Source organism: Rhinopithecus roxellana, chromosome 20 (genome assembly GCF_007565055.1).
Source record: "Rhinopithecus roxellana isolate Shanxi Qingling chromosome 20, ASM756505v1, whole genome shotgun sequence".
Lineage (NCBI taxonomy): Eukaryota > Metazoa > Chordata > Mammalia > Primates > Cercopithecidae > Rhinopithecus > Rhinopithecus roxellana.
Window position 1 is genome coordinate 14,083,779 of NC_044568.1, and position 24,141 is coordinate 14,107,919.

General features: G+C 38.5%; 1 protein-coding gene across 3 annotated transcripts in view; it reads left to right on the plus strand.

Moving 5' to 3' along the window:
• Positions 1–24,141, plus strand: part of FTO (FTO alpha-ketoglutarate dependent dioxygenase) — a 410,833-nt gene that overhangs the window by 70,300 nt on the left and 316,392 nt on the right. The window contains exon 1 of one of the 3 annotated variants that reach the window (XM_030924927.1): positions 5,069–5,081. The exons of the other annotated variants lie outside the window; for them this stretch is intronic. The gene's annotated coding sequence lies outside the window, so the exon portion shown is untranslated. Of the gene's footprint in view, positions 1–5,068; positions 5,082–24,141 lie in introns of those variants that run through there. 3 annotated transcript variants of the gene reach the window in all.

The window sequence follows — 24,141 nt, forward strand, 5'->3', positions numbered from 1 at the left end:
TTTGAGGAGTTCTTATTGAGATATACCTATTTTGTGGTTATTTAGAAAGGCCAAGGTAGGGGGAAAAAGAAAAGAATAAAATATATGTATACTTTAAAAAAAAGCAAGCATTTAGTTTGGGGAGCTCTCAAAGTATGATTTCTTCTGCTCCTGTTTTCCTGCTTCCAAGCATAGGTGGAAGATACTGTCAGTTTCTCTGAACTCCTAAGTTGAAATGTGCAAGTCGCTAGGTGGCGCTGAAGCATCATTCTCCGCACAGCCACGCCGTAGAACACTTTTGTTATCTTGCTCCAGCTGACTGGATTTCTAGGTGTCAGGGAAATTGTTTTATTGGTACAGGGCATAGTGTAATATATTCCTCTCCACCCTAGGCAGCTATTTAATGCCCTGAAACATGCACCTCTTGTGGCCATGGCCTGTTAACTATGCTTATTTGGTGTAATAATTAGCAGAATTTCTCGCTAACAGGGGTACTTACCAACGCCTCACATCTTCACTGTGTTTTTGTACGTGATGGATTGTACATTCTGTGGAGAAAGTTGGGAAGGTCAAAGCTTAACCTCTGCCTAACAGGACTAGTTTTTGCACTTTTGTTCAGAATGGGTTTATATTAACTGGCTTTTGAGCTTCTTCAGACCAGAATTGTGTGTAACGTAAACATATTTGAGCTTTTATGTAAGGACCTAGTGAAGGTTTGTAAACACAACACTGTTAATTTTCCAACTCATAGAATGACAGAAAAATAAATAAAAAGCTGCTGGTATTAATTGGACGACACTTGTTACTCAGAACTGTGAGTGTTGGAAGCATGTCATAGGAACAGTGGGCCTGCCACAAGCACCACATTTTAGGTTCAAATCGGAGAAGAAAATTGCACATGGAATTTTAATTTTTTCCATGATCGTAAGTTCGGCCCCATTTAATTCTTTGTGGTTTTTACAAGCCCTCTTAGGCTCCTAATATTTCTATAGCAACAATTTTAACATTTATTTTAGAACGTGGTCAGAATTAACCGACAGAAGACCAAACAGGAGAAAATAGGTTTAGAGCAGGAAATACTTTAGCCGGGCCACTAACTTACCCTCTATGACCTTAGGCAAACTGTTTGCCTTCTCTGTGCTTTGAATCTCTCATTTCTTAAAATGGAGATTATAATACCCACCCCTTTGTGTCTCCTACATCAGGTAAAAGTGAAACAATAGCTCCTCAATATACCTTTGCTTATATTCAAAACTCCAGGTAAATGTAAGATGTTGCTATAATTACCTAAAAAAGCTAAGAGGATTTTTCTTTGTTGATTCCAAGGTGAGTTGTAGAAATTCCAGAGGATGGATTAATGTAGTCGGAGGGCTCAGACTTCTACATCTGTGTAGATAGTACCTATTTTCATGCACTGTGGCCTGGCTCTGTTTCTGGCCTGGCCCTGTTTCCAAGGTTTAAGTTCCATTCTTTTAACTGTGTATCAACTATTTTCACTTGGTTATTCTGCTTTTACTTAAGCCCTTTATATAGGGCTGGATTTAGTTTTAGGAAACAGAAACTATGTGAGATAGGAAAATAGGTTCATATAAAGTCATCAGGAGGACCAGAGAAATGGGCTGAAGGTGGACCCTCCAGAGATGGGCTTCCGAAACAATATCACAGACTGGCTTGCCAGGGTAGCTGCTCATCCATCACACTCGGGAAGGGCTAAGAATCAGGAGTCATTCCTAGAACTGTTGATTTGTAAGAACACACAACCATAGTTGTAGTTGGGATTAGGAAGGTACCACCATTAAAATTGGCATTTGAGAACTACAAAGTGAATGGCCAGATTCTGGAATGTTACTGCCTCATGACTATGTTGCCTGCGAAAAAAGTTGAAACAGCAAGGTGATGGCCTCCATTTTATTTTTTGACTTCTGATTTTCACATGCCGCCATTAAATTGATGAAGCTTATTTCTCATCCAGAACTCCTAGCTGCAAAGGGGTCTGAGAAATATAGTGTTTACCTTTCATCCTCTGCAGCACAGGAAGGCACAATAAGAGGAGATTGGAAGGGTGCTGAGTGCCACCTTATCTACCTCTTCCCCTAGCATGTTTAAAATAAAATATCTTTACCTCTGACTCGTATTGCATTTTCTGTCCAGCACAGCAGCTAGCTTATTGGACTCTCAGTACATGTGTTAATGACATTGACTTCCTTATTTCTTTGTATGGCCCCACCTTTCCTAGTCATGTGTCTTGGTACCATATTAGATTTCAGATCCACCTACCTATCTGTGACTCTTGGTTCCTATTCATTTCCATTGCTGTCTTCTTGTTCAGGTCCAGCTCCTCTCTTCCTGGGCTTTTGCAGTGGTCTCTTTATCTGGCCTTTGGTTTCTTTCACTGTAACCATATTATAAGTAGATTGGTGTTTAAAAATCAGAACAACAAATAACAAACATGCTTCCATTGTGCTCCCTGTCCTTCTCAAAAGCTTTTTGAGGCTCCTCATTACATGCAGGATAGAATCCAGACTCCTTAGCTTGACTTTCAGGACCTACCATAATCAGGGTGCAATCTATCATTCCAGCCTTATCTTCCATTTTCCCCCTGCTGGAACTGAATTTTAGCCAAAAGGTCTAATCACTGATGTCTGAGTGTCTTGTCCTTTACTCACTTTTCAGCTCTGCTGTCCTTTTGCCTGCTTTTAATATAATAGTCTGTTTTCTTTTCTCATTTATTTATTCCTTTGATCGCTTAGGCACAGTTTTTTTCTCCTTCTTCATACTTACAGCATGGTTTACTAAGGCATTTTAATTTTATTACCTATAGTGTTAGTTTTCTTTTTATGACTGTATACCTTCCACTCCTTTTTATGTAGACAATGTAAATATTTGTTGTGGATTGATTTGTTGATTTTTCATGGTTTAGACATCTACTTGCATGGGAAAAAGGGGATGGTGGAGGGTCAGTCTGGGGGCTGAAGCGGTACTCTAGCTGTGTGATTTTGTCCTTTTGATTACTATTGAAAGGGCAAATTAACTATTTGCTTTGAGCAAACTAATGCTGAGTTTTGTGGATTTAGTGTTTGAAAAGGGCCCTGGGAAGGAAAACCCTGGAGTTGAGCTCCTTATCCCCGTTTGCCAGGCTGGATGAGCTCCATGTCCATACCCCTGCATTGCAGTTTGCTGAAGTGTGGGTTGTGAAATAGTAATGGAATTTGTCTGTGGTTTCTTGCCAGCGAGGAGGAGGAAGAAGGATTCTGAGTAAATCAGACATGCAAATTAGTAGGGCCCATGGGCCTTAAGCGAATTACACAATAAAGCCCAAAGAAATTCACTTTGGCTTCTTTCTGCTTTTTGTGTGTGTGAAAAGGCAGCTATTATGTATTTGCTTTAGGCCAGAGGTTCACAAAGTTTTTGGCTTCAGGACCCTTTTTTACTCCTAAAAATTATTGAGGGCCCAAAAATCTTTTGTTTATATGGGTTATACCTATCAATATTTACTGTACTAGGAACTAAAAAGCCTTTATTGATTTAAAAATAGCAAAACCCCTTCATTACAAGTTAACGTAACATTTTTTATGAAAAATAACTCTTTTCCAATGCAAAAAATTAGCAAGAAGTGTGCCATTGTTTTACTTTTCTGCAGATCTCTTTACTGTCTAGCTTGATGCTTGGTTCTTACACTTTTTTGTTTAGTTGCTGTAATACGTTGTTTTGGTTGAACTATATGAACAAAATCTGGCCTCACACAGACATTAATGGAAAAAGGGAGTATTTTAATTGCTTCTTCAGCTATTAAATGTAGATATTTTTCTTTGCTGTTATTCCAAAACTTGTCAAGTGATAGCTTCTATTTTAAAACATTTTTGTTTTTAATTGACAATAATTATCTATATTTATGGGGCATGTTGTGATGTTCCATGTGCACATTGGGGCGTGATTAAATCAAGCTAATTAATATACCTATCGCCACACATACTTATTATTTCTTTGTTGTGAGAATACTTAAAATCTACTATTTTAGCAAATTTGAAATATACATTACTGTAAACTAGTCAGCATGCTGTGCAACAGACCACTAGAACTTAGGTGTCCTGTCAAACTGAATTTTTTACCCTTTGACTAACATCTCCCCTTTCTCTGCTCTATCCCACCAACCTCTGGCAATTACTGTTCTACTCTTTACTTCTATGGGTTTGACTTTTTTAGACTCCATATTTTAGGGAGATCTGTACCTGGCTTATTTCACTTAGCATAATGCCCTCTAGATTCAAGATTCATCCATGTTGTCACAGATGACAGAATTTCCTTTTGTAAGGCTGAATATTCTTCCATTTTCTTTAGACAAGTGATAATTTCTTAAAGATTACTTGCAGGGTGGAATCTGAAGCTATCTTAATTAACTTTTCCTACTTTGTTATATTAAAATCTGTTTATCTCTTTTGCACTTTGAATGCATCTTTTACATTCAGATGATTTTGTAACATTACGTTTTGATCATTTGGAAAATTATCATGTCACTGAGTTATACAGATCTTCCAAATGTTGATGCATTTCATTATATAATGTAAAAAAAGGTCACACTCATCAGTATCACCACTGATCTTACGGTACAAGTCTTTAACTATTGGAAAGCCCCAAGCTCAAGGTAGCAAATAGAAATTTTCTAAATTTCTGATTTTTCTTGACAATCTGAAGTTTATCATTGGCAGCAAATATGGTCAGTTGTTTTTCTTGAAGTGGCAAGCTCACTTTATTAACTGTTGAGAAATGTCTGTCAAATACTCAAGTCTGATTAACCAGAAAAATAGCAGTCAGCTATTTTTTCAAGTAAAAATGGTGTTCTGTGGGGGCAAATTCAGCCCAGAACTCAAATCACACACGTACTTTTCTTTGAGATGACCATTTTACTTTAATATTTATCAGAAGTACTTTATGTATGTTTCCTAATTTGTCACACAGTATAGTGAAAAGATAGCTACTTAAAGTTCAAGATTTAATATAATTGATGATTTTTCTGCTTTACCGAGGACATGCTTAAGTGAAACTAACTTCCTTTTTCTTCTTTCTCTTTTAAATGGAATGCGTGGTAAAGAACACAGTGACTGGTAAGTTTTTGAGGTCTATTACGACAGCCTGCTGACTATAGTTAATAATAATGTATATTTCAAAATTGCTAAAATGGTAGATTTTAAATGCTTTCATCACAAAGTATGTGAGGTGATGGATAAGTTGATTAGCTTGACTTAATTATTCCACAATGTGTACAAATGCAGAAACATCACATTGTACTCCATAAATATGTATTACTTGTCAGTTAAATATAGATATTAAAAAAACTGAATACTAGTTTAGTTGGGTACCACTGGCTTGATTAGTGACAAGGCACCTGCAGTTTTACCCAGCATTCTTTTAAACCATCAGTGGAAATGTCCACACAGCAAATAAGAGTATTGTTACGAAAATAGTATTGATCTTGTGGAACCTTTGCCAAACTTCTGCACTGTACCAAATAGGAAGATTTGAGTAGCTAAAAATTCAAAGAGTGGAATAAGAGGCAACCTGGAGGAGAAAATTTCTCTCCTGTCCTGAGATTGCTGTTAGCCCAGGGTCAGAATTTCTGGGACCTGATTTTGTGAGTTTAAGAAGCACAGGGAGATTTTTTTTTTTCCTACCTGCCTTTGGTGATAATACATGTTTAACCTAAATCAATGTGATTGTGGGTTTTTTTGTTTTGTTTTGTTTTGAATTGTTTCTGTTAGAAAAATAATGAATGGCGAGGGCTGCAGGGATCAGTTGTTTGTGAGATGACTGAGAAGGTAATAGGACCTCCTATTTGGGACATTAAGAAAAGCCTTCTCTAAAAGAAGAACCCATTTTGAGCAACATGCGAAAATTCTCTGAGTCAGTTGGCCTCATTTGTAAGCCTTTGATTGCTTTATTTGTTTGTTTGCTTGCTTGTTTATTTATTTATATTTGGAAGGCAATCTTTCTGCTTCCTGAATGGCTGTCAGAGCTCTCAAATAACATCATCCCTTTGCTGGTGTGAATATAGCCTAGACTTGAGGCAGCAATTAACTGATCATGTAATAGAAGAATCCCAATTTTCCAGTTTCTTTTTTTAACTTCTTGGGTGGTTGGGTAATATCATTGAAACAATTATTACATTTACTCAAGAGTGTGTCTTTTCTATCAAAAAAAATTCCATCTAAGTGCCTTACGGTGAAGAGGAGGAGATTGTGTAACTGGAGTCTCCCCTTAACTGGTCTTTATTGTTAAAGAAGAGTGATCCCTTTGTGTTTCAGCTTGGCACACAGAAACGGTTTTAATTTAACAGTCCAGCTCCTTTAATAGATCAATTCTCTATTGTGGTTTGAATTTGGTGCACTCCCAATTTACTCTAAGCTTCTATGGGCTTCCTTGGAGAAATCGGGGCAGAGATGCCAAAGAGTCATTTTGGGTACAATTTAGAGTTTGTTTATTTATATAAATGTATAAATGTAAGGGGTACCAGTGCAGTTTTGTTACATGGATATATTGTGTAGTGGTAAAGTCTGGGTCAGCTTTTAGTGTAACCATCATCTGAATAATGTACATTATATCCATTAATTTATGGTTTTATCTCAAACCTCTTATTAATTAATGCTAGCCATGGAAGGTAACTAGCACTTGTACATGCCTGCTGTGTGTTAGATGCTCTAGTAGGTGTTTTAGACACCCTCCTGTAATCTTCATGGTGACTTTCTGATGTATCCTGAACCTGTACAGTTTTCTCCACTTCTGTCACTACTACTGCAGGCCAAGCCACCATCATTTCTTGCACAGACTTCTGCACCCCCAATTTGGTCTCCCTACTTCAAGTTTTAATGGTCTCCTCCCTCTCATAATCCACTTTCCATACATAAGTTGGATTTATTTTAAAAATATATATCAAATGATGTCGCCTCACTGCCTGTAAGACTCTTCAGTGACTTAATGACAAACAGAATGAGATGCTTCTCCTGCTCTGGCTGACAGGACCAGAACAGCCTGGGTTCTGTAGCTCTGAGAGCTCACGGGCCACTCTGTCCTTGCTCGTCCACTGTGCTCCAGACTCGCTGGCTTGCTTTCTGTCCCTGGAAGCCACCAGACTGGTTCTTCCTTAGGGCCTTTGTACCAGCTGTTCTTCCTGCTTGGAACACTTTCCCCAGATCTTTAGTCTGGGCCTGGCTTCTTGTGATTTGTGTATTGCCTAAAATGACATCCACTCAATGTGCCTTCCCTGACCAGCTGAGCTACAGCAGTGTCCCTCTACTGCATCACTAGATTTTACTTTCTTTCTTTCTTTCTTTTTTTTTTTTTTTTTGAGATGGAGATTTGCTGTTGTTGCCCAGGCTGGAGTGCAGTGGCATAATCTGGGCTCACTGTAACCACCTCCTGGGTTCAAGCAATTCTCCTGCCTCACCCTCCTAAGTGGCTGGGAATACAGGCATGCACTACCACACCTGGCTAATTTTTTGTATTTTCAGTAGAGACGGGGTTTCGCCATATTGGTCAAGCTGGTCTAGAACTCCTGACCTCAGGTGATTCACCTGCCTCGGCCTCCCAAAGTGCTAGAATTACAGGCATGAGCCCCCGAGCCACCGCACTCAGGCTAGATTTTATTGTCATTAAATCACTTGATGCAGTGCAGAGTGAGTTTCTGCTGTTAGACTGTCTGGATTTCAATCATGACCTTGTCATTTACTAGCTGTGTGATTTTGGAGAAGTTACTTAACTTTTCAGGACTTTCATTTTCTTCTTTATAAAATGGAAATATTATTATATCCCTCCATTCTAAGAACTGAATAAAGTAGTACTTAGCATCTTTTATGGTTTCTGACACATTGTACATAATCAAGAACTGTTAAATATTACTATTTCAATGTAATGTTATTAAAATCATTGCATATTTTATAGCTTATTTATTTGGCTATTTTTCTGTCTCTTCTACCAGGAATATAAGCTTTATGAGGGAAAGAATCTTATCTGTCACATTCCCTAGAGCTTAGAACAGTGCTTAGCACATAGTAGGCATTCACCAAATCTTTGCTGATTATTAAAATGTGAGATATAATTATCCCTGTTTTTCAAATTGAGTAATTAGGGTTCAGAGAGGTAAAGTAACTTACCCAAGGCTATGCAGCTACTAAATGCTAGTAGTCCTTGGTATTTGGATTGAATGCTGATTACAAAGACCATATTCTTTCTGTTATGCCACAATACATAAGTGGATCTTTATTTCAGATTCTGTCATTTATAGCAGATGGATTTTCAGGTTGCCTTTTTATGTAAATGTGGCATGACTCATGAAATGTAAACAGCCATTTGTGTGACTATGAAAGGTCTGAGACAAGAGTTAGACCCACAGGCAAGTTAGGAAAGTGAGATATGGCACATCCACCACCTTCAATGGTGGAAGAAAAGTGACCTGATTCCTGCCTTGGAGATGTGTAGGGTGGTGACCTTGGGCTTGGGCTGCCTGAGGAGGTTCCTATGCTTTGACTTCTGAACGGACAGGATCCCTAAAGTCATCGACCCTAATGTGGGCTCTTGTACTTCTTCTGTCATCTTATTCTAGTTGGTGGAGGCAGAAGTTGAAAAATTAAAATGTTGGCTCCTGCAGCCTCTAGAAAATAATAGGCTTGAATTTGCTTTTGTCACTAACATGATTATGGTGCTTGGTCTGTGGGGGCTTCACTGATGCATTCTTTTTAACAGCCCTGTTTGTTTTTCATAAGTGAGCATAGCACAGAGGAAAAAATACAGGTTTTGGAGACTGGCACATCAGGGTTCAGATTTCTGCTGTGCTACTTCTTGGCTGTGTTTCGGCACATGAACTTCTCTACACCTCAGTTTCTTTGTTTATGTAATGGGGATTCATATGACAATTAAAGAGAGAACTTGTCTAAAGTGTCTTATGTAGTGGTATCTCCAGTTTGACCCTTTTGAGAATCTGATGAAAGTTATGGAACCCTCCCCCCCAACAAGTGCCCATATACCCAGAACTTTGTATTTAATTTCATGGGGTTCATGAAGCCTCTGAAACCCAGCTTAATTCAGAATCCACACCAACCAAGGTTCTTATAGGAAGACCTTGTGTTTTTGTTTTGTTTTGGCTTTCTGCAGTCTTTTAATAATGTTTATTGAATGAGAGAATTTAACTAATTTCTTGTTTCCATAATCACTTTAAATTCAAGATTTGATCTCCTTTTCCCCGGGACCTGTGACAGTGCCAGCTTCATAGCCTAGTCTAGGCATGCCAGTTGCCCACTGTGGCAATAAATATCTGAGCCTGTGGTTTTTGCCTTAGGTAAACTGTAGAGGTGGACTCATGGAATGCTTGGAAATTTTTTCAGTTTATAATAATGTGTAAATGTCAAGAGCCAATTATTGAGGAATGGCTCCTCAAAGTGTTTGGGTACTCTAGATCGGACATGACCATCTTGCTGTGTGAAATTTTGCTAATGCATCTTTCCTAATAGAATATACAATCTCAGGGCTAGAAAGTCTTAGAGATCATTTAATTTAATTCCTCCAGATTGATTAAGTGGTTTGTCCAAGGTCATTCGACTGGTATAGTGGCAGAGCTCAGGCTGTACAAATCAGGTGAGTATTCTTCAGCTCCTCAGAAGCCAATAACTTCCACTGACTTCTGTGTCTGAAATTCATTAAACCTTCGACACAAAGTGCAGCCATTTTAATGCTGAATGATATTCATCACTGTCTGAAATGGGCTTATTTATGTATGAATGTTTATTCCTGTTTCTTCCTCCATTCTCCCAAAATGTAAACACCATAAAAACAGGAATCTTGTCTGTCTTAGTCACCCTCAGTATCCTTAGAACCTTGTGTGTAGTAGGTGTATAATACATTTTGGTTGAATGAGTGACAGTTCTAGTAATGTCAGAAGAATTGGAATTTCTTTACAGAAATCTTTGTCAGTAATTTAACAAACATCGATTGAACCTACTATGTATCAGGCACTATCCCAGGCACAGGTGCGAATGAGATATGGTGCTCAGCTTCACGGAGTTATGGTCTAAATACCAAAATAACAGAATCAAGAGCAGCAGACTAAATTGGGCCCACTGTATTTTTTAAAAATTTAATTTGACTGCTGGGTGCAGTGACTCACTCCTGTAATCCCAGCACTTTGGGAGGCTGAGGCGGGTGGATCACAAGGTCAGGAGTTCGAGACCAATCGGGCCAACTTGGTGACACCCTGTCTCTACTAAAAAAAAAAAAAAAAATACAGGCCTGGTGCAGTGGCTCACACCTGTAGTCCCAGCACGTTGGGAGGCTGAGGCGGGCAAATCACGAGGTCAGGAGATGTAGACCATCCTGGCTAACACGGTGAAACCCCGTCTCTACTAAACATACAAAAAATTAGCCGGGCGTGGTGCCGGGCACCTGTAGTCTCAGCTACTCCGGAGGCTGAGGCAGGACAATGGCTTGAACCCGGGAGGTGGAGCTTTCAGTGAGCCGAGATTGCACCACTGCACTCCAGCCTGGGCAACAGAGCAAGAGTCTGTCTCAAAAAAACAAATTAGCCAGGCGTAGTGGCACGTACCTATAATCCCAGCTACTCGGGAGGCTGAGACAGGAGAATCACTTGAACCCGAAAGGTGGAGGCTGCAGTGAACTGAGATCGTGCCACTGCACTCCAGCCTGGGTGATAGAGTGAGACTTTGTCTTGAAAAAAAGAAAAAAAAGAATTAATTTGAATGCATGCTCCATTATTTCCTGTGTCTTTTACCTTCCTGCTTTGCTCATTTAACTGCCTAATTTCTGATGACATTTAAGTCCAGGTCTTAGATTCTGTAGATTAGTGGTTTCTAAACCTGGTTGATCATCACCTCACCTCAGTGGCTTTAGAAACACTACAGACCCTACTTTTGGAGATTCTAAACCAGGGCTGAGGTGGGCCCTTGGAAACTCTGTTGAAAAACAGTAACTCCACAGTCACTTGCAATGAGCAGCCAAATCTAGCCAGATGCCCCTGCTTTATAGGTGAGTATTAAGGATGAGGGTTTCATCTTAAAACCTGGACTTGATATTCTATATTCATAGCATCTTTCTTATCCTTAAAGATTCTATGTACTTTTCAGCACATTGTTCTGTTCCAAGGGGCTCTGCAAAGTATACTTGCTGTCTGTACGTTTCCACTGTGAAAACTCCTTGAAATCATGTAGACAGATGAAAGCTAAACATCAAATAAATAACCTAAACTGGTAATACTCCCATTTGGCTCTCCTTGTGTCTTTTCATGTGGGTTAGCTCTTCAACCAGATTGAACATGTAAATTGAGTATGTATGGTTACATGGTGATTTTCAAGAGTAAATACTTTTTCTGTGGAACAAGAGAGATGGATTTGTGGTTTTCCAGGATTCCTTTTCCCTGACTTGGTAGAAAGATAGCCAGGCATAGCTCAGCACACCTGAAAATAGGCAAGCTGTCAAGGTGTTGGCAGGGAGAGGCTCCTCTGGGTAGGACTTGGGGCATCCTACCAGCGAAAAAGAGACTAGGTTTAAGTGATTTCACATTTGGGCTTTACGTATTATAATTGCTGAAGTGCTAAATTGAGTGTGACAAATCTAACAGGTAATTGCCAAGTAGGTTTCATTACCATTCATTGCATAAATAAATGATGTTCCTTATGTGAAAAAATAAAACCAAACTAAAGAAAAAAATTGCACTATATTTGGAGTTAGAATTCCAGATATTACAGATATGTTCATATACATCAAAGCTGTTTCAGTGTGTCAGCAAACTCAGTTCATTTACCTCTGCCAAGGTGGTCTAGTGCATGTGGGGGTGCAGAGTGGGGAAAAGTGGGGAGGGGTTGTGATTTATGACAAACTGTAAAAGAGGTTAGAATTGGGAAACAAGTTTTTTTCTTAGAGGAGTGGCAAATAGTAAGCAACATTTGGACCTCAATCAGCTCTAATAGTTAGAGCTAAGCTTTTTAACATTATCATTATATATTAATAATATATCTGTGTGACCAGCCTCAATCGATTTTATTCATTAGTAACTTGATTTTATGAAAATATTTTATGAAAAGATTTTAAAAATACTGAAGCACAGTAAAACCTAAGGCTCACATCACTGTCTGCGGAGTCAGTGAGGAACAGGGCAGAGTGCCAGTGCATATGAAGAGGGACTTTTTTTTTGCCTCCTTGGTTTACTGCTTATTCCCAGTAACTTGAACAATGCCTTACATGAAGTAGACATAAAATAATTACTGAATGAAAGAAGAAAGGAAAGTATACTTAGTCTCTACTTTCGTGGTGCTTACATGCTAGTGGGAGAGAGACAAAAATTAAGTGCAAATAAATAAACAGAATATGTGATAGCAACTAGGGTGAGAGTGCTGTTTTTGATAGGATGGCGGGGATTGGGCCATTTGGGGAATGAATTGATGAGAAAGAGAAAGTTGTGCAAATCTGGGAGAGGAAACATCATTTGAAGAACAGAAAGAAGGCCTACATGATTTGAGAATGGTGGAGAGAGAGATTTGAGGGAGAGACTTGCTACGATTAAGAAAGATAGTCAGCTGGGTGCGGTGGCTCATGCTTGTAGTCCCAGCACTTTGGAAAGATGAGGCGGGTGGATCATGAGGTCAAGAGATCAAGACTGTCCTGGCCAACATGGTGAAACCCTGTCTCTACTAAAAATACAAAAATTAGCTGGGTGTGGTGACACACGCTGGTAGTCCCAGCTACTAGGGAGGCTGAGACAGGAGAATTGCTTGAACTTGGGAGACGGAGGTTGCAGTTAGCCGAGATCGCGCCACTGCACTCCAGCCTGGCGACAGAGTGAGACTCCATCTCAAAAAAAAAAAAAAAAAAGGAAAGATAGTCATGATAAAGAGTGTGGATTTTATTTTATGCAAAGTGGGAGCTCATTAAGAAGGTAAAAGTTTTTAAGCAAGGGAATGACATGATTACACCTACTTTTTAAAGGAGGTTGCTCTGACTGCTGTAGAGGATAGACTATAGGCAGGGGACAAGAGGGAGACCAGGAGGAGGCTCTTGGAGTGTGGTAGGCGAGAGATGGTGGTGGCTTGCCCCAAGAGGGTAGCAGTGGAGATGGGAAAAGTGGATGGATTTGGAATGTATTTTGGCATAGAGAAAACTGTTGAGTGGTTTCAGAGGGTTGCATGAGAAAGTTGATACACTGCCCCTACCCCATGCAAACACACACATTCTTTTTTTATGATGAACTTTCTTTAAAAGCATTTGTTGGAATATGAGATTATAGGCCATAAGTGAGAAAACAACTCTTTTTGAGCTGTGAGGAATACTAGGAGAGGAGAAAGTGAATTGTGTGTGCTGCTCATGGTGGTACGCTACGATGGTTCTGCAGTTCCACGCATTTTTGACAGCATGGATTCAATGCAAAATGGCAACACACACCGTATCTTTTGGCAGATCAGAACATAATGAAAATAAAATAAAAAACTTCAAAACTGGCTCGTGAATGAAATAGGATTCAGAAGAGGTGATCTCAAATCTACTTTATGAGATAATGTCCTTTTTAAAAAGAAACATTAACATCAGTTATTCATTTAGAATGTCTGAATTATTATTCTAGATTCTTTGTGACTGCTGTGAATTCATGATGCACTTGAATAGTCTCTGTTACTCTGAAGTTTTAATAGGTAACAGTCAGAAATGGAGTGGGAGAACATAAAAGCAAACTGAAATGCTCATAGCTGGTACCCTGAAGCCATTAACTTTAAGCTGGTTATTCCTAATCTACTGTTTGGACATAAGATGGTAGAGAGGCTGAGTATGACTTGAACATTGGTTCCTTAGAAACACCATCCTTTGGCCGGGCGTGGTGGCTCACGCCTGTATTTCCAGCACTTTGGGAGGCCGAGGAGGGCAGATCACGAGGTCAGGAGATCGAGACTATCCTGCCTAACACAGTGAAATCCCATCTCTACTAAAAATACAAAAAATTAGCCAGGTATAGTGGCGGGCACCTGTAGTCCCAGCTACTCAGGAGGCTGAGGCAGGAGAATCGCTTGAACCCAGGAGGCAGAAGTTGCAGTGAGCCAAGATCGCGCCACTGCACTCCAGCCTGGGCGACAGAGTGAGACTCCCTCTCAAGAAAAAAAAAAAAAAGAAACACCATCCTTGTAAAGAGAGCATACACCTTCAATTTCTAGGGCAGCAGCATTTGCTTTACAACTTGTATGTCTTGGTGGGAGTAGCGCTATCTATTCACCTTATGGGCCAAAGGGAAAGAGTCCAGTGAAAATGGCTCTGATGTTGTTGGAAGTGGGAAAGCAGGATAATAGGTTCTTCTTAATGGAAAATGCAGCCAATATTGGCCAACTTACTTTGATTTCGGTACTCCTAACACCATCCTAGAAGGCACCCTAGATAGAGGTCCCTTGCTACCACTCATTTTGCAGATCAGGATACTAAGGATTTTCCTGATTTTAAGCATTAAGTATAGATATCCCTGTTGGCCGAAGTTAAATTGGCCAACTAGAGTTTAAAAACAAAAATTAAAAAAAAATTTATTTTATATTAGGTTTCAAAGGAATTGTCAGTAGGAGAAGCCTGATTGTTCCTTTTATGCCGACTCACACAGTTTCAGCAGATTACATTTGAGGCCTTAATGTTGAAATCTCATCTGTAAGTCTGGTATATCTAACTAATCATATAAACATCTTTCATCTTAGACTGTGTAGCATATCTCTAGTAGACTAGGTGGGCCAAATGACATTATAGTTAAATCAAGCCAATAAATATATGAGAAAGAAGGCAAATGAGCGTAGACTCCATAGTGAGTGATGGAGGTTCCGACAAGTCAGAGACACTGAATTATTCATTGCTCCTGGTTTATGGAAGAGCAGACCCAGATATGTGTTATGCTGATTCTGTGTGATTGGCTACTTCCAGGATTGACCCTATTTTCCTGTCCTGCTCAAGTCTCCTTCCTTCTTAACCATATGTTGTGGGTATTCAGAAATGCCGTGGTTTAGTTTAAAGTAGCAGGATTGGTGTTGAAGATCAACAAGAAAAAGCAAAATGGGCTTGTCTGTCCCATCAAGCGATGTGCTGTCAACATTTGTAGACCATTGAATTAGGAGGAAAAAGTAGAGATTCCTGAGTTTAGGAAATTATAATCTGATGCATCTTCTTCAGACTGAAGCCTTAACTAAAGTTTGTGAATTCTTTCTCTTTCGTCTTTATTCTTTCTCTACTCTTAACATTTTTCTCCCCACCTCTTTGGCTATATGCTGTTCTGCTTTTGATACAGAATTGACCTTATTTGGCTGGGTGGGGTGGCTCATGCCTGTAATCCCAGCACTTTGGGAGGCTGAGGCGGGCGAATCACTTGATGTCAGGAGTTCGACACTAGCCTGGTCAACATGGTAAAACTCCGTCTCTACTAAAAATACAAAAATTAGCTGGGCATGGTGGTGGGCGCCTGTAATCCCATCTACTAGGGAGGCTGAGGCAGGAGAATCGCTTGAACCCAGGAGTTAGAAATTGCAGTGAGCTGAGATCAGGCCACTGCACTCCACCGTGGACGACAGAGCGACTCTGTCTCAAAAAAAAAAAAGATCTTTTTCATGCCCAACCTCTATCTCCATTATCTCCTAGCTTTTTGGAAAATATTTAGTACTGGCATTTGTTCTTCACTGATTTTTCCTTCTACCTGTTTCTTTAGTATCATGGGGGTAGTTACCTCAGCGGGAGTAAGGAGACCTTTGTTATGTGTCTCTTACTTGTACATACTCTGTCCTCTATCAGTAAGTGTGTATATACACTGTATTTTCCCATTCAGACATATTGTGTAAGTAATAGGAACCAGGTGTTTGAATAAATTAACCAAGTGCCAAATTTCATTTTGGAAATGAAATATTTTAGTTTAAGACTCTAGGACATTTGTAAAGCTGAAATATATTGCAAAGTGATGAAAGCTTTCTTAAATTCTGTTATAGTCATGCACCTTAAAATTATTCATTATTACTTTTATAGTTATTATCTATCTGTATATGCTCATCTACATATGCTAAACATGAAGATATTCTCTCCAGCGAGGACTTCATGTGCCAGATTTTTCAGCCTGGATTGAATTTTATGGATGAGAGAGATACCCTGGAAATGGAACCATTGGCATAACCTTGTGTCTAATGTAATAACAGAGCTCTAATGAACTGCAACATGAGCTCAGATCTGCAAAATATTCAGAGAATATAGGCAAAGAGCAGTTTTTTCCTCCTTATGAGCTAGGTTGTTCTCCAAAAGCAACAAGTACTGCTTGTCTTTGCAGAGAGCTGTCATGGAGCTGTAAGTCTCTTTGTGGTTTAGACTTAATGTGAATAAGATTCCTCTGCATTCTCAGCCTAGAAAAACTTGACAGTTCTCTTGGAATTTGATGAAAGTTTCCTAACTTTGAGGCTAGAAAATACTCTCATTTCAGATTAGGCAATTGTCAACATTTTTTTCTGTTCTAATTTCATGATGCCAAAAAATCATGTATGGTTGCTCTATTTGGAGAATAATATGTAGCCTTAGACACTTAAGATCATATGTAGTTTAGAAATAATATCAATTGCATATGAATGTTTTGATTTTTTTCCCCCAGCCTTTCTGAATTTTTTGATTTCTTCAAATTCTACATGGTTTTTTATTTTTGTTTTTGTTTTTGACTTTCACATAAATTGTCTATAGTGTCTGGAACATGTACATATACATGTATATGTATGTATGTTTTATACAAATTATATATATGTATGTGGGTATATGTATATGTATGTATATGTATATGTATGTATGTTCCATACAAATTATATATGTGTGTGTATATGTACACGAATTATATATATATAATATACATACATGTATATACACACAAATTATAACACAAATTATATGTACATATATTTCATATATATACAAATAGATAATATATTTGTGTATGTATAGTTATATATACACATATTTTGTATTTTGTATATATGAATACATATACATTTTGTAATGTATACATATATATTACTATATATATTTTTAATTGTGGTAAAATACACATAGGATAAAATCTATAATTTTAGTCCTTAGCCATTTTTTTAACCATTTAACAAGTGGTATTAAGTACATCCTCATTATTGTGGAACCATCACCACTATCCATCTTCAAAACTTTTTCAGTTGTCCATACCAAAACTGTACCAATTAAACAATAACTCCTTGTATCAACCTTCCCCCTGCCCCTGGCAACCACCATTCTATTTTCTGTCTCTACAAATTCAGCTATTTTAGGTAACGCAACGCATATAAGTAGAATCATACAGTATTTGTCCTTTTGTGACTGACTAGTGATGACATTAATTTAATATTAAAATCAGGAGAAACAAGGTGGGCATGTTGGCTCGCACCTGTAATCCTAGCACTTTGGGAGCCCGAGGCAGGAGCATTGCTTGAGCCTAGGAGTTTGAGACCAGCCTGGGCAACAGAGTGAGACCCCCATCTCTACAAAGAAAACAAAACCAAAATAAAGCAAAAAAAAAAAAAAAAAAAAGAAAGAAAGAAAAAGAAAAGAAAAAATAGGAGAAACAGATTTAAGACAGTCAGGAAAGAAAAATATTGACTTTGATTTTGGTCTTATTGAATCTTAGGTGCTGGCAGGTGAAGACTTTCATATTGTAATATCCTGAAGACAGTTTCAAATATAGGTTTGGAATAGAGATGAGGACTTCAGAGTTATCCGTAATGAACTCATTTTAAGAATATGAGATTGCCTAGAGGAAGAATGTTTTGTAGAGTTAGAAGAGTGGGATTTATCTGATGATCTTCAGAATTCTGGACATTTATCTTAAATTGCTCTTTAGGAAGTTTAGTAGAAAAAGAAAGGATGCAGATAGTGTCTGCTATTAAGGGCAGAGGAAGAAAGACCTGAAACAGAGACAGAGAAGAAGCGAACTTAGGTTATAGGAATAAAAGGGAGAGGATGTCATAGAAACCAAGGGAAATGAGGATTTTGAGAAAGAGATGCAAGTGACTGTGCCCGGTGTTTCCCTAATGACCAAGAGGGTAGTTCTGGGTTTTAGCAAGTATGAGTTGGCCATTGGCCTTGGGAAGAATAGTTTCAGCAGAATGGTGGTGGTCGAAGCCAGATCCTTATAGGGGTCAGGGCCAAAAGAAACAGTAGGAATTCTAGGCATTTATCTTAAATTGCTCTTTAGGAAGTTTAGTGGGGAAAGAAAGGTTGCAGATAGGGAATCTCAGGTACACAGAGGTTAAGTAACTTGCTGAAGGTCACACCGTAACCTTAAGTAGCAGAGGCAGGATAAGCTCTGGTTCTGGAGCTGGTGCTCTTCATCATTACTTTAGGTTATATTCTCCCACCTTTCTTTTTTCTTTGTGGTTGTAGGTGGTTGTAGGCTACTTAAAGAGATACCTGTGCACCTGCAGTTAAAATCCAAATAACTCAGTGGAGAGCCTGGTCCTTCGTTATTACGTCTCAGATTGAAGTTTTATATCTTACAGCATGATGAAATTACATATATGATGGTTAGGTTAGGTTGCAAGTCTTGGAATATATGCAGAAGAATAACTTTATTACAATGACTATTTACTTTTTATAAGACAATCCAGCAATGGTGATTTTTCATTAGTGATATAATTGCAAGAGGTAACTTGAGAACATAAAATGCACATATTGAGATGAGATTAAATACAATGCTGATGAAGTTATAGAGTTTTATGCAACAGTTCAATCAAGAAAGCATGATAATAAAGCGTGTATACTGACTTTCCGGAATCTTGAGAATGGATAAATGGAAACAGAGAAATACCTATTTTGTATTATAAACCTCTAAAACAGTTATGAAAGAAGTTATTCTTTTAGGTATTTTTCTTTCAGTTTTCATCACTATTAGGCAAAACTGATAGTCGATATAGCTCTGTCAGTAGCTAAGGGATTTTTGTTGTTGTTAAAGTAACATGTCATATCTTGTATAATTCAACTATGGCTACGCAGGGGGAAGTATTTAATGTCTGATTATACAGCCTGTGCTTTGGAAACAGCCGAAAGTCAGACAGCGACAGTAGAGGGCAAAGGATTATTAAATGGACAGTCACTGAGGTCACTTATAGTGACTTTACTGCAACACCATGTGCATCTGCTTTCCCATGGCAGGTTGATCATGGCTTAATGGCTAAAGCTTTGTAAAATTACAAAAAAAAAAAAAAAAAAAAAAAAAAAAACCAGAAATCCTGCTGATCTCAAGTGTTATTATTTACAGTTGGATGCTTGGCAGGGAAGTGCTAAGTCTGATCATACTGACACTAAGTCAGGCAGAACACGTGGTGAAATCTCATGGGGCTCTATCCTCTGAACCTTGAGAAGACTACCAAAGTGTAAGATTTCAAGGTGGAAAATATCCTGCAATATGATTGAGAGAATTTGGCTTTTTCATCTGAACAGGTGTGGCCGAGTGGAGGCGTTTCTCCTCTTGGAAATGTCAGGAGGTGTATCATTAGGTTCTTGGAGCTAGGATGTAGGTAGAATGGCAAGTAAGGAGTTTTAATTAGTTCTTTTATCTTTCTTTTATGGTTTGGAATGGTATTTTCTTTGGTCATGTATTCACTTACAAAATTATGGACAGTATTTGATGGTGAGGAAGAATCTTGGGTAAGTTGTTATCTTTGTTTTCAGTAGAATTTACTTGGAGCTGGTTCAAAGAAATTATATTAATAGTTTGCAAGTGAGTTACAGCTAATGGAGTCAAAAGAAGTTTGAATAGGGTCAAAAGAAGTTAGAACTGTTCCATCTGAGTCTTTGGCCCTTAGTAAAGGATCCAGCATTTTATTTTGTTTTTACTTATGTCTTTGATATTAATATATTTTTCAGAATATGATAAACCACTCTTCCCCACAGTTTTGTTTATTTCCACAATCCCTCCCTAACCTTTATTTCTTTTTTGCTTCTCATCATACACATTTTTCTCTTCAGGAGACCTGCTTTTCCCTTTTGAAACTTGGACTATGTTCTTAAAATTGACGATTGTGGGTAAGAACTGAAGACCAAGTTTGTGAGACAAATAGAATTTGATATTCAAATTATCTGAAGAACTGAAGTACATTATTTTGTACTTGTTGTTTTTATTTTTTAAAAAAAATTTCTCTTGGAAGAGAAATTGGTGAGATTAAGGAATGCTATAGCTAACTTCGTAGAATATTTGGAAAACTATGAGTTCTAGTGAAAGGTGCTGTCTTAGGGAGAACATTTTAAAAGTGCTGGAAAATATAATATTACAGCTTGAATCAAGAGAAGTGAACTCTGCTAGGGACTAAGTAGTTTGTTAGAAAGGTGCTCATTATAGAATGGCGTGAACGCGGGAGGTGGAGCTTGCAGTGAGCCGAGATCGCGCCCCGCACTCCAGCCTGGGCAACTGAGCGAGACTCTGTCTCAAAACAAAAACAAAAACAACAAAAACAAAAGTGCTTATAATAAAATAAGAAATAAAAATTCTAACTAATCAAATGGGACAAAACCCAGATTCATTGTCTTTATATGCAAATAAAGTATAGATTCTTAGATTCAGAACAGTAAAAGAAAAATACTGTAGAAAACAATAAGCAAAAGGCATGAACAGGCATTTCACGAAAGAGCTACTGCAAAGTCACAAACATATTAAAAGTTACTCACCCTAACTAACAATGAAATAAATGTAAATCAGAGTAAGCAAACTTGTTTTTCCATTTATGAACTTGCCAAAGATTTAAAAGTTTGATGATAGCGAATGTTTGAGTATGTGAAGAACTGGGTATTATTTGTTGATGGACATGCACCATAGCATTTTTCTGGAGGGTAATTTCACAATGTGAATCAGAAGCCTTAATGGTGCATACATTTTAACCTATAGTGAATCTCCTGCTAAGACTTTTTATCCTAAAGAAGTCATATGTGGGCCGGGCGCGGTGGCTCACGCCTGTAATCCCAGCACTTTGGGAGGCCGAGGTGGGTGGATCATGAGGTCAGGAGATCGAGACCATCTTGGCTAACACGGTGAAACCCCATCTCTACTAAAAATACAAAAAATTAGCCGGGCGCGGTGGTGGGCGCCTGTAGTCCCAGCTACTGGGGAGGCTGAGGCAGGAGAATGGAGTGAACCTGGGAGGCGGAGCTTGCAGTGGGCCGAGATCGCGCCACTGCACTCCTAGCCTGGGCGACAGAGCGAGACTCCGTCTCAAAAAAAAAAAGAAGTCATCTGTGCCTTCTTGTCAAGATGGTACAGTAAGCTGACCATTTGTACATACCTTCTGCTCTAAATTCATAGGAATGGCAAATATAATGCATTAAAAGAATTAAAGGAAAGAAAAAAGTTGTAGCTGGGCTTATAGACAAGATAGTGTTGTAGACCTGAAAGCTAACTAAACATAAAGGGCTGGTAAGCTGGATTGAAGTGATGGTGCCACAGAGGCTCTGGGTGCAGAAACAGAAAGCTAGATTAGCTCCCATAGCGTACTAGGGACTGAAAGTTTACCACTTGAAATGGGATCATAACTAAGCTCACTGCTTGAAGCCAGGGGCAGGGATGAAGTTGTCCATCCTATAAAAGGAAACTAAATAAAGACTCTACTTGGAGGCTCTAGTTTATATGGAGCTGTGGGTCTTGAGGGGCAGGAGGAGATAGATTCAATTTCAAGAATAGGAACTGACTCAGGCTGACTGATTGTGGGGAGACAATGAGGAGAAAATGTGGTGTTCCATGTTACCATTATGAGGTTTGGTTCTGGACAGTAGCACAGGGATCCTGGTGGAGGCAGCTGCAGAAACGCTATGGAGGGATAGGTGAGCACAGGTGGAGAGAAAGGGGAGTGAGAGAAGCAAAGAAGAAAAGCCTTTCGCTTAGAATTAGCCTTCAAAATGCAATACCAAAATACTGGAAGATAATAAATACCAAGAAAGATAGCTAACAAAATTAACAATGAGAACAAAAATTTATCCCAGACGAGATGAATTTTTACAGAAAAGTCAGTCAAAAATTAAAAGAAGCATGTTCAGAATACTCAAGGTAATAAATAAAGGCATTACATAGATAAAAAATGATGTTTAAAAATACTCCCAAGATACGCAGAAACGAATAGGAATAACGACATGAAAAAGAACCAGTTACAAATTTTGGAAATGAAAAAGATGGTCATAAAAATAATAAACTTAATAGAGGGGATGAACTTTAGACCTCACACAATTGAAAAGAGAATTGATGAATTAGAAGAGAATACTAAGGAATTCACTCAGAATGTATGATAAAGAGACCAAAGATTTTAAAAAGGCATTTAGGAGATTTGAAGGATAGGTGGAAGAGTTCCCACATATGTCTAATATGAGTTCTGGAAAAAAAGAGAAGACAGCCTTGAACTTTTGGCCTCAAGTGATCTTCCTGCCTCAGCCTCCTGAGTAGCTGGGACTACAGGTACATGACACCAGACCGCACTAATACGAGTGTGTGTTTGTGTATGTATGTGTGTGTGTGTGTGTGTGTGTGTGTGTGTGTGTGTGTGTGTAGATCAGATTCTCGCGATGTTGCCCAGGCTGGTCTCACACTCCTAGGCTCAAGCCATCCACCTGAGGTCTCAGCCTCCCCCAAGTGTTGGGATTACAGGCATGAGCCACTGTACCTGGTCAAGAAGCAAAATGTAAAGAGCCAAGAATTGAGAATTTTCCCATTTAAAGAATGATGAGTTTAGATATGTTGAGTAGTACCATCAGGTTGACACTGTAGAATTTAAGGGAAAAAACATTTTTTTAGATACAAAACAAAAAAATGCTGATTACCTACAAAAGATTAGCAACAATAGATGCTAGAAGACAGGAGAATAATATACTAATATATTCAAAATGCTAAGGGAAAGTTATAGTTAATTTTGATTTTTAAACCCAGTTAGTCTTTGATTCAAAAGTGAAAGAAAAATGCAGATACTTTCAGATATAAAGAAAGACCAAGATAGTTACCATCCATGGAAACCTCACCAGGGAAACTGTTAAATGCTGCTCTTCAGCAAGAAGAAAAGTGAAACCAGAGGTAAGGTCTTCTTTTCTTTTCTTTCCGTTTCTTTTTTCTTTTCTTTTTCTCTCTCTTTCTTTCTCTCTCCCTCTTTCTTTCTCTCTCTCTCTTTCTCTCTCTCTCTTTCTCTCTCTCTCTCTTTCTCTCTTTCTTTCGAGATGGAGCCTTACTCTGTTGTGTAGGCTGGAGTGCAGTGGTACGATGCTCACTGCAACCTCTGCCTCCCAGGTTCAAGTGATTCTCCTGCCTCAGCCTCCTGAGTAGCTGGGATTACAGACATGTGCCACCACACCTGGCTAATCTTGGACTTTTAGTAGAGATGAGATTTCGCAACGTTGGCCAGGCTAATCTGAAATTCCTGACTTCAGGTAATCTGTCCGCCTTGGACTCCCAGAGTGCTGGGATTGTAGGAGTGAGCTGCTGCTCCTGGCCTGGTTTTTTAATTAAAACAAGCAAACAAACAAGGGTAGGCATAGAAATTGATAAAGTGTATTGGAAAATTCACTAAGTTATTGGTTTTAAATACTACTTTTTGTTCTAAAATGAATATAAAACTAAAACTCTGGAGAATGATGAGAATGTGAGAAAGGAGGAAGTAAATTATGTGTGATCCAATATTAGGGACACAAAAGGGGACATACTACATGAATTACTAATATCTAAGAAAATACGATACATCTGAGAACTAAGATGAAGTTGATACATACCTAGAAAAATAGGCATTATTTAAATTGCTTCAAGAAGTAGAAAATCTGAATAAAACAATGAAAGAAATTGAATGATAATGAAAAGTCCATCTGTCAAATGACAGCAGGCCCAGTTTTATAGGCAAGTTAAACCCAATTTAAGTAATCCTTACTTACTCTTCTTCCCTTTTTAAAGAGTTTTATTGGGGTAGAGTTGACATAGAATAAACTACACATATTTAAAGTTTTGACGTATGTATATATTTGTTAAACCACCAAAGTCAAGATTTAGGAGACACGTTCATTATCACTCCTAATCTGTGTCCCTCAGAAATCCTTTTCTCCTTCTCTCCCCCAGTGGCTCTGGGCAGCCGCTAATCTGCTTTTTGTCGCTATTGACTAGTTTGCATTTTCTAG